General features: G+C 43.7%; 1 non-coding gene across 1 annotated transcript; it reads right to left on the reverse strand.

The window, feature by feature from the left end:
• Window positions 1-206: 206 nt before the first annotated feature.
• Window positions 207-280, reverse strand: TRNAN-GUU. Its single transcript has one exon. It is a non-coding gene; the product is annotated as a tRNA-Asn (tRNA).
• Between the last annotated feature and the right edge of the window lie 10,642 nt (window positions 281-10,922).

Consider the following 10,922-nt stretch of genomic DNA (forward strand, 5'->3'; position numbering starts at 1 on the left):
TTATGAAACAAAAAAACATTACAAAACAGCATCACCATAAAATCTTTTGATAGATATAGCTTATAAAAACGCGATAAAAATATGAGGAAATGTGGCATTAGCAGGAAATTACTAGAAATATCAAAGACATGAAAAAAGCAGCATCAACATAAAGGAAACCTGCGATTTAGAAGTCAAATAAATAAGAACAAAAGCTTTATCGCCATCGTCCCTGGGTGGGCTCGAACCACCAACCTTTCGGTTAACAGCCGAACGCGCTAACCGATTGCGCCACAGAGACTGGCTGCTGACTGCTGCTCTCCGGAGTCGCCTCTCCTAGACTATCTGCCAATCGCTTCCCGCCGGCCTGTGGGCGTGGCTTCACCCTCTGACGTCTCTGATGAACCAGAACATGACTGACTGCGGCACAAAGACGCCGGGCTGCAGCAGAGCAGTGCGAACAGCACACTGACTGCTCCATGCGTTAGTTTTCTGCTCTGTTTTCACATAGGTCAGACAGGAGTCTGCAGATGAATGACGTTGTCACAGCAAGAAGTCGCGTTTATTGAATGTAGTGTTGATTAACCTTTTAGTTTATTACTTCATGCACTTAATTATTTTTATGTATTTATTTCAAGAAGTCATTTTATTATTTTATTTCTGTGTATATTGCTGAGCTGCTGCTTTAAGAGAAAGTGCTCCGTTCTTCATACAATCATTATCAATATTATGTATTGTGATTATTATTATTTCTGATAATTATTGTCATTATTAACTGTGATTATCTTTGTATTAATTAGCATTATTATGACTAGTGATTATTGTTAGTTTTTAATATAATGATTATTAGTTTTTAATATAATAATTATTAGTAGTATTAATAATGATTATTATCACAATAATTACAATAAGACTTTAAATTAAATGTGATTATTAATATTATTTTATTAATTACCATTATTATTTATAGTAATTATTATTAGTAGTAGTATTGTTATTATAAATGTTAATTTAAATTATTATTAGTATTATTTTCAATTATTGACATTATTACTGCAGTGAATATTACTATCATCAGTGTTATTACTATTCATTTAAATTATAGTTATTAATAATTATTATTGTCATTAATAATGGTGATTATTATCATTATTAACTGTAATTGTTTTTTTAATATATATTTTAATTATTATGAGTGTTACTAGTAATTATTATTAATTTGAATAATTTTTATTCATTTCAATTATTATCAATTTATTATTACTTTACTTTTATGGGAATTATGATTTTTTTATATGGTTTTTATACTTACGGTAATTTGATTTTGTTACAGCTGTCAGGTTACGATCTGAGAAATGTGAGTACATTGAAGAGGTTACTATTGTTTTTGTTTAGTTTTTTTGTTTTTTAAAGCAGGGATTCTACTAAAATAATATAAAAATGTTTTACTTGCCCCCCCCCATTCCAGTGTTTGTGCTGATGTCACATATGAACACGTTATCGCTGCAGCCAAAGTATGACATCATGGCTGCTGCAGCGAGGAGGATAAGGGCATGTAGCGCTGGAGCAGAAGAGGTTTAAGTATAACTTTTTTTTTGTTTCCCTGTCTTAAAAAAAAAAAAAGATTTTTCAATGTAGTTACACAAACGTCGTACTCGTATGATACCTACGCCGTAACCACGTTCTTTTCCAACACCTTCACAAAAGTATGCAAAATTACTAGCTGCCAGCTGTTTAGTGGTTTGCACCATATTTTGGTACAGGCCAGTGGCGTACACAAAATCCATGGGGCCCGGTGCAAAACTGATCCATTGGGCCCCCTCCCTGTCAGCCTTCCCCCCAACTCGTCGCAAGAATTTAGTTGGGCCCCCTGGATTGGGATTGATAATGCTCCGTGCCTCTCTGTGATCTTTTTACTACAAAATCACAGTGAGATAAAGTTGTCACCGTGATTTTGTAGCAAATAGATCACAGAGAGGCACGGAGCATTATCAGTCATGTTACTGCTCTGTGTCTCCGCTGTCCAGTACAGGGCTCGGCTGTCTTTCACGCAGCGGATTACCCGCACAGGATCCGCTCATGTGAAAGAGCCCTGAGCCCAATGCATGACTACACTCACCCAGTCCTAATAAAATCTGGTCCTACCTCATCCAGGGTGTCGCTGGCGTCAGCGTGATGTCCGCTGGATCCAGAACAAGGTCCCTGTGGTGATAAAGAAAAAAAGAATAATCACATAAGGAAGGGATGGTAACTGCCCCTGTCAAATCACCAGCAGGGGGCGCTGTGCTGGCCTGTAACACTGAGCCATGCCAATGTATAGCATACATTTCCCCTAAGTGCTACTACACAGTACTAATGCCCACCTTGTGGCCCCTCACAGTAATTAAGCCCACCTTGTGGTCCCTTCAAAATAGTTATGTCCTCCTTGTGGCCCCTCACAGTAGTTATGGCCAGATATATGCCCCCCTTACAGTAGTTATAGCCAGATGTATCCCCCTCACAGTAGTAATGCCCAGATATGTGTTCCCCTCACAGTAGTTATGGCCAGATATGTGTCCCCCTCACAGTAGTTATGGCCAGATGTATCCCCTCACAGTAGTTATGCCCAGATGTATCCCCTCACAGTAGTTATGGCCAGATGTATCCCCTCACAGTAGTTATGGCCAGATGTATCCCCTCACAGTAGTTATGCCCAGATATGTGCCCCCTTACTGTAGTTATGGCCAGATATGTGTCCCCTCACAGTAGTTATGCCCAGATATGTGTCCCCCTTAAAGTAGTTATGTCCAGATATGTGCCCCCCTCACTGTAGTTATGGCCAGATATGTGTCCCCCTAGGACAGGGGGCAAAATGGAATATATATACAGCGGAGGCAAAAAATGGAATATATACACAAGTGACAAATGGAATATATACAAAGGGGGCAAAATATATCCATTTTGCCCCCTCTGTATATATTCCATTTGTCCCCTGTGTATATATTCCATTTTTTACCCCCTCTGTATATATTAAATTTTTGTCATTTTTTGCATTTTTGCAAATATTTCATTAAATTTGCCCCCAGGGTCGGGCCCCTATGAAGGATTGGCCGCACTGACAGATCCTCCTTGTGTTATGAGCCGGCACATACAAAAAAAACCCCCAAAAAAACAAAAACTTACCTACTCTCTGAACCTGCTCTGCTCCGCCGTCTTGTTCATAATCCCGTCTTCTGGAAAAGGACGGTGATCTGTGGTGTGATTACACAGTCCGAGCATTTGGGGGCGGCGGCGCTGTCCTCGGTGCTGATTGGTGCGGGGAGAGAGGCGGGAGATTCAAACTCCCGGCGCTCCTCTCTCCCCTCCTCTTCGTGCTGCTGCTCCTGCACTGTGAGGACCATTCTGCACCAGCTCCTGTGACCCCCCCGTCGGCACCCATCACCCTACTGCACCCATCACCCTTCAGGTATGTTAGGGTCAGTGAGGGAGAGGCACGATTAGGCAGGGATAGAAGGGAGAGTTAGTTAGGGGGAAAAAAAACAAAACTTTAACTGATTCAGTGTTTCTGTGAGACCCTAGACCCACCCAGGAGTGCTGGGGCTTGTACTGGTTTCCCGGCCCACCAAATAAGCCCACTAGAGTCCCCTACCGGAGCAGACGAACCTGTACGCCCAACAGTTCGTTGCTCAGCACCCGGGCTCCTTTTTGGCTAGACCCGGTGGCTGGACGCCAGTCAGTGCAGCCGAGATGAGGACGTTTTGGGGCCAAATTTGCGCAGGCCTACGTACCTGAAGGGAAGTCGTGGTTGATGAGTCTCTCGTAGCTTTCAAGGGGAGACTCAGTTTCCGCCAATACATTCCCACTAAGCGGGCGAGGTATGGCGTGAAAATGTACAAAATTTGTGAGAGCACCTCAGGGTACACTTACAAATATCGTGTGTACGAGGGGCGAGATTCCCGTATTGAACCCCCAGAATGTCCCTCCACTCTGGGTGTTAGCGGGAAACTCGTGTGGGACCTTATGCACCCACTGCTAGATAAGGGTTACCACTTGTACGTGGATAACTTTTATACTAGCATTCCCTTGTTCAGGTCCCTTGCCGCCAGATCCACATCTGCTTGTAGGACCGTGCGGAAAAATCAGCGCGGCCTCCCTGCCCACCCCCTCTAGGTACCTATCCCCAGGGGTGAGACCCGTGCCCTTACCAGTGGAAACCTGTTGCTGGTCAGGTATAAGGACAAGAGGGATGTCCTTATACTGTCCACAATCCACAGAAACAGCACCACCACCGTCTCTGTGCGAGGTCCTCAAGCCCGATTGTATCGTCGACTACAATCGGTATATGGGAGGAGTTGATCTCTCTGATCAAGTCCTCAAGCCATATAACGCCATGCGCAAAACCCGGGCATGGTACAAAAAAGTTGCGGTCTACTTGGTGCAGGTTGCCTAGTACAACGCTTTTGTACTATCCCGAAGCGCTGGCAGCACAGGAACATTCCTTCAATTTTATGAAGAGAAGTATGCTGGACCTTAGGTAGAGCGTGTGGACCGCAGAGGGCTCATGAAACAACCGGTCAAAGGCAATATTTTGGTTTCAGCAGTATTCCATTTATTCGTAAGACAACGCGTTTCGGGGGGCTAGAGTCCCCTTTATCAAGTCTGAGCCGGATGAGCCGTGGCATTCTTCCAGCCTCATCCGGCTCAGACTTGATAAAGGGGACTCTAGCACCCCGAAACACGTTGTCTTACGAATAAATGGAATACTGCTGAAACCAAAATATTGCCTTTGACCGGTTGTTTTGTGCGCCCTCTGCGGTCCACACGCTGTACCTAAGGTCCAGCGTACTTCTCTTCATACCGTTACCCAAGCAGCAGGGTGGCTCCTGCCCAAGGCGATCGGATGAATCTAGGCTGCACCAACCGTCACTTATCTACACTCGATCTCCATTGCAGTTGCATCCAATTGATGCAACCGCAATAGGTGAGCAAACCATTTCTTTTATTAGAAATCTGATTTGCTGAATTTACACACCCTATGAGCGCCTTCTCTATCCTATTGGCCATTATCTGCTTCAATTTTATGAGGCAGTCCTCAAGGACCAGATTTTTTCGGACCGGTAAAGAGCAGGCCGGAGTACCTCGGGAATTGGAGTCGCCCGGATCGTCCCTGGCCAACATTTTCCAGGTGTGGTCCCCCATACTGGAAAGAAGGGACGAACCCAAAAAAGATGCAGAGTGTGTCACAAGAGGGTGATACAGAAGGACACCACCACTCAATGTGACATTTGCCCCGATCATCCGGGCCTCTGCGTTATCGATTGCTTCAGGGAGTATCACACTTCCATGGAGTACTACATTTGTATAATCCCCAACAGTCCCCTAGAGAACATAAAAAACTATGGCTCTCAGACTTTGGAGACACGGAAAAAAAAATTTCCCCAAAATATTAGCTTTAGTGCAGGCATCCTCAAACTGCGGCCCTCCAGATGTTGTAAAACTACAACTCCCAGCATGCCCAGACAACCTACAGCTATCAGCAGGGCATGGTGGGAATTGTAGTTTTACAACATCTGGAGGGCCGCAGTTTGAGGATGCCTACTTAGTGTCTCCAAAGTCTGAGAGCCATACATATTGGGCATCGCCGCCCCCGTAAAAATCTTCTCTATAAAAATACCCTATAAACTAGCCCCTCGATAAACGCCATAAAAAAATTAAATAAAAACTATGTAAAAAAAAGCCACTTTTATTGTCACCTTGGATCCCAAAAAGTGTAATAACAAGCCATTAAAAAGTCATATGCACCCCCAAATAGTGCCAATCAAACCGCCATCTCATCCCGCAAAAAATGAGCCCCAACATTAGATAGTCGCCCAACAAAAAAAAAAAACCTGTAGCTCCCAGGCTATGGAGATACTAAAATAATTTTGTTTGTTCCTCAAATGATAATATAGTGTAAAATCTAAATAAATAAAAAAAAAGTAGACATATTAGATATCTCCGTGTCTGTAAGAATCTGCCCTATAAAAATAACATTTAACCCAACCCCCCCGGATGAACAGCGTTAAAAAAATAAATAAAAAGCCATTTTTTGTCACCTAACATCACAAAAATTGTAATAGCGAGCGATCAAAATGTCATATGCACCCGAAATTAGTACCAACAAAGCCGCCATACTAAAATATTTTTTTTTTGTTCCTAAAATGATAATATAGTGTAAAATATAACTAAATTTTAAAATGTAGACATATTAGGTATCGCCGCGTCCGTAAGAATCTGCCCTATAAAAATAACATTTGAGTAAACCCCTTGGATGAACAGCATTAAAAATATAAAATAAAAACGGTGCCAAAATACCAAATCCTTTTTTTGGTAATAAAGCAAGGGTTAACAGCCAAACAAAACTAAATATTTATTGCTAATATTTATTTACTGATTCTGTAGTTTGCAGAAACACCTCATATGTGGTCGTAAATGGCTATATAGCCACACAGCAGGGTATAGAACGAAGGGAACGCAATATGGTTTCTGGAAGGCAGATTTTGATGGACTGGTTTATTTACACTATGTCCCATTAGAAGCCCCCCTGATGTAGCCTAGACTAGAAACTCCAAAAAAGTGACCCCATCTAAGAAACTACACCCCTCAAGGTATTCAAAAGTTACTTTACAAACTTTGTTCCAAAAAACTTAATGGCGAATGTAGAAACAATTTTAGAATTTTGAATTTTTTGTTACCTTGCCTCAAAAAAGTGTAATATAGAGCAACCAAAAATCATATTTACCCTAAAAGAGTCCCAAAACAACAACCACCTTATCCCGTAGTTTCCTAGATGGGGTCACTTTTATGGAGTTTCTACTCTAGGGGTGCAGCAGGGGGCTTGAAAGGGTACATGGTGTAAATAAACCAGTACAGCAAAATCTGCGTTCCAAAAACCATATGGCGTTCCCCTTCTTCTATGTCCTGCTGTTTAGCCAAATAGTAGTTTACGACCACATATGGGGTGTTTCTGCAAACTACACAATCAGGGCAACCCATTTTGAGTTTTGTTTGGCTGTTAACCCATTGGAGTCACTTTTTTGGAATTTCTATTCTAGGGGTGCAACGTGGGGCTTGAAATGGGACATGGTATAAACCAGGCATCCTCAAACTGCGGCCCTCCAGCTGTTGCAAAACTACAATTCCCAGCATGCCCGAACAGCCCACAGGTATCAGCCTACAGCAGGGCATTGTGGGAGTTGTAGTTTTACAGCTGGAAGGCCACAGTTTGAGGATGCCTGGTATAAACAAAGCCAGTCCTGCAAAATCTGCCTTCCAAAACCCATATGGCGTTCCCCTCTTTCTATGTCCTCCCGTTTGGCCAAACAGTAGTTTAGGACCACATATGGGGTGTTTCTGCAAACTACAGAATCAGGGCAACCCATATAAAGTTTTGTTTGGCAGTTAACCCTTACTTTATTACTGGAAAAAATTGATTAAAATTGAAAATTTTCCAAAAATTCTAAATTCAAAAATTGTTTCTCCATCTGCCATTAACTCTTGTGGAACACCTAAATGGTTAACAAAGTTTGTAAACCCAGTTTTGAATACCTTGAGGGGTGTACTTTCTTAGATGGAGTCACTTTTTTGGAATTTATATTCTAGGGGTGCAACGGGGGGCTTGAAATGGAACATGGTATAAACAAAACCAGTCCTGCAAAATCTGCCTTCCAAAACCCATATGTCCTCCCGTTCGGCCAAACAGTAGTTTAGGACCACATATGGGGTGTTTCTGCAAACTACAGAATCAGGACAACCCATATTGAGTTTTGTTTGGCTGTTAACCCTTACTTTATTACTGGAAAAAATTGATTATAATGGAAAATGTTCCCCCAAAAAATCAAAATTCTAAAATTGTTTCTCCACCTGCCATTTACTCTTGTGGAACACCTAAAGGGTTAACAAAGTTTGTAAACCCAGTTTTGAATACCTTGAGGGGTGTACTTTCTTAGATGGAGTCACTTTTTTGGAATTTATATTCTAGGGGTGCAACGGGGGGCTTGAAATGGGACATGGTATAAACAAAACCAGTCCTGCAAAATCTGCCTTGCAAAAACCATATGGCGTTCCCCTCCTTCTAAGTCCTCCCGTTTGGCCAAACAGTAGTTTAGGATTATATATGGGGTGTTTCTGCAAACTACAGAATCAGGGCAACCCATATTGAGTTTTGTTTGGCAGTTAACCCTTACTTTGTTCCTGGAACAAATGGATTATATTGGAAAATTTTATGTCCATTTGCCATGAACTCTTGTGGAAGACCTAAAGGGTTAACAAAGTTTGTAAAATCAGTTTTGAATACCTTAAGGGGTGTAGTTTCTAAAATTGGGGTCATTTTTGGGTGGTTTCTATTACGTAAGCCTAATTCAGACCTGGACTGGTCCATAAAAAGTGGGATTTGGAAAATTTCAGAAAAATTTCAAAATTTGCTTCTAAACTTCTAAGCTATGTAACATCCCCAAAAAATAAAATGACTATTGCCAAAATGATACAAACATGAAGTAGACATATGGGGAATGTAAAGTCATCACAATTTTTGGGGGTATTACTATGTATTACAGAAGTAGAGAAACTGAAACTTTGAAATTTGCTAATTTTTCCTAATTTTTGGTAAATTTAGTATTTTTTATGCAACAAAATTAACTTTTTTGACCCAATTTTAGCAGTGTCATGAAGTACAATATGTGACAAAAAAAACTATCTCAGAACGGCCTGAGTAAGTAAAGGCGTTTTAAAGTTATTCACACATAAAGTGACACTGGTCAGATATTCAAAAAATTGCCAAGTCCATAAGGTGAAATAGGGCCAGGGCTTTTTTTCTCAGAGAAAAGGTGGTGGAACTCACCCCCCTCCCCTGGCCACGCCCCTACCCACCCCTAGGACCGCCCCCTAAACCACCCCTTTAGAGAACAGGGATGCAAGTAAAATTTGGGGGGGCTATAAAAGTCCAGCCCAGCAAAGAAACCCCCCAGATGGGGATGGCACTGTTAATGGGGGATCTGGGGATGGCACTGTTAATGGGGGATCTGGGGATGGCACTGTTATGGGGTGGAGGATCTGTGGATGGCACTGTTATGGGGGATCTGTGGATGGCATCCACAGATCCCCCATCCCCATAACAGTGCATCCACAGACCCCCCCATCCTATAACAGTGCCATCCACAGACCCCCCACCCCATAACAGTGCCACCCACAGACCCCCCCAGCCAATAACAGTGCCATCCACAGACCCTCCCACCCCATAACAGTGCCATCCACAGACCCCCCCACCCCATAACAGTGCCATCCACAGACCCCCCCACCCCATAACAGTGCTATCCACAGACCCCCCACCCCATAACAGTGCCATCCACAGAACCCCCCACCCCATAACAGTGCCATCCACATAAAGTGACACCGGTCAGATATTTAAAAAAATTTGTCCTTAAGGTGAAATAGGGCCAGGGCTTTTTTTCTCAGAGAAAAGGTGGTGGAACTCACCCCCCCTCCCCTGGCCACATCCCTACCCACCCCTAGGACCGCCCCCTAAAACCGCCCCTTTAGAGAACACCCCCCCACCCCATAACAGTGTCATCCACAGACCCCCCATTGCCGCTCCGGTACAGTTATAAAATGTGTAATTCAATTAATAATGATTCATGCTGCCCCCTCTGTAGTATAACATTCAATATATCCATCCTACTCACAGGGCTACTGTTATCGTAATGCAGGCAGGCCGGGCAGACGAGCGGCAGTGTCACTGACTGACGTAACGTGCCTGCGCTGCCTGCTTCATTCATAAAGCAGGCGGCGCAGGCACGTGACGTCAGTCAGTGACACTGCCGCTCGTCTGCCCGGCCGGCCTGCATTACGATAACAGTAGCCCTGTGAGTAGGATGGATATATTGAATGTTATACAGTACTACAGAGGGGGCAGCATGAATCATTATTAATTGAATTACACATTTTATAACTGTACTGGAGCTGGGGGCCGGAGCACAGTGAACGCACCGGCCCCCAGCTCCTCCTCCCAGTCCCTCCCCGCTGATACATCGCAGCCTGCCATGCTGGAGCATGGCAGGCTGCGATGTCAAAAGGTGGCGGAACGCTGTTTTGGTGCGTTCCGCCAGAAAAAAAGCCCTGAATAGGGCTGAGTCCTTAAGGGGTTAAGCAATGCTTTTCAAGGAGGGGATTTTTTTTTAAAAACTGGAACCATTTCTTAAAGGGGTTCTGCACTTTGTTTATACTGATGATATATCCTCTGGGGGTGTCGGACCCCGCCGATCTGCTGTTTGAGAAGGCAGCGGCGCTCCAGTAGCACCGCGGCCTTCTCACTGTCTACTGCAGGGCCAGTGACGTCACGACTTGTATCAACTGGCCTGGGCGGGGCTAAGCTCCATTCAAGTAAACGCAGAGCTTAGCCCCGCCCAGGCCAGTGATACTAGTCGTGACGTCACTGGGCCTGCGGTAAACAGTGAGAAGGCCGTGGCGCTGCTGGAGCTCCGCTGCCTTCTCAAACAGCTGATTGGCGGGGGTCCCGAGTTTCAGGACCTCCGCCGATCAGATGCTGATGATCTAGGTTTAGAGAATTGAGGGTGGCATGGTCTAATACGCAACATTTTTCTTGAAGATTGTGTCACAGTTCTGGCATAAAATTCTGTCTCAAACCAAGGCAACACCATAAAGTTAAAGGGAACCTGTCACCTAGAAAATGCATATTAAACCGCCGACAGTACCTTATTGCAGCCTGTAGCATGATTCTAAAGGTATCTGTGTCTTTTCTGTACAATGCGCCAAAAGTCTGAAAAAAGACTTTTATTCAACTGGCCACGCTATGTAAACAATAGTCTTGAAGTCAAGGCGGCAGCGACTTTCTCGCCTGAAGTCAAGCGTGCCCCGCCCCCTTGCCCGCCCCTTAGTATTTGATTGATAGGATGTCTAATTCCTTCACT

Source organism: Bufo gargarizans, chromosome 5 (genome assembly GCF_014858855.1).
Source record: "Bufo gargarizans isolate SCDJY-AF-19 chromosome 5, ASM1485885v1, whole genome shotgun sequence".
NCBI classification, from domain to species: domain Eukaryota; kingdom Metazoa; phylum Chordata; class Amphibia; order Anura; family Bufonidae; genus Bufo; species Bufo gargarizans.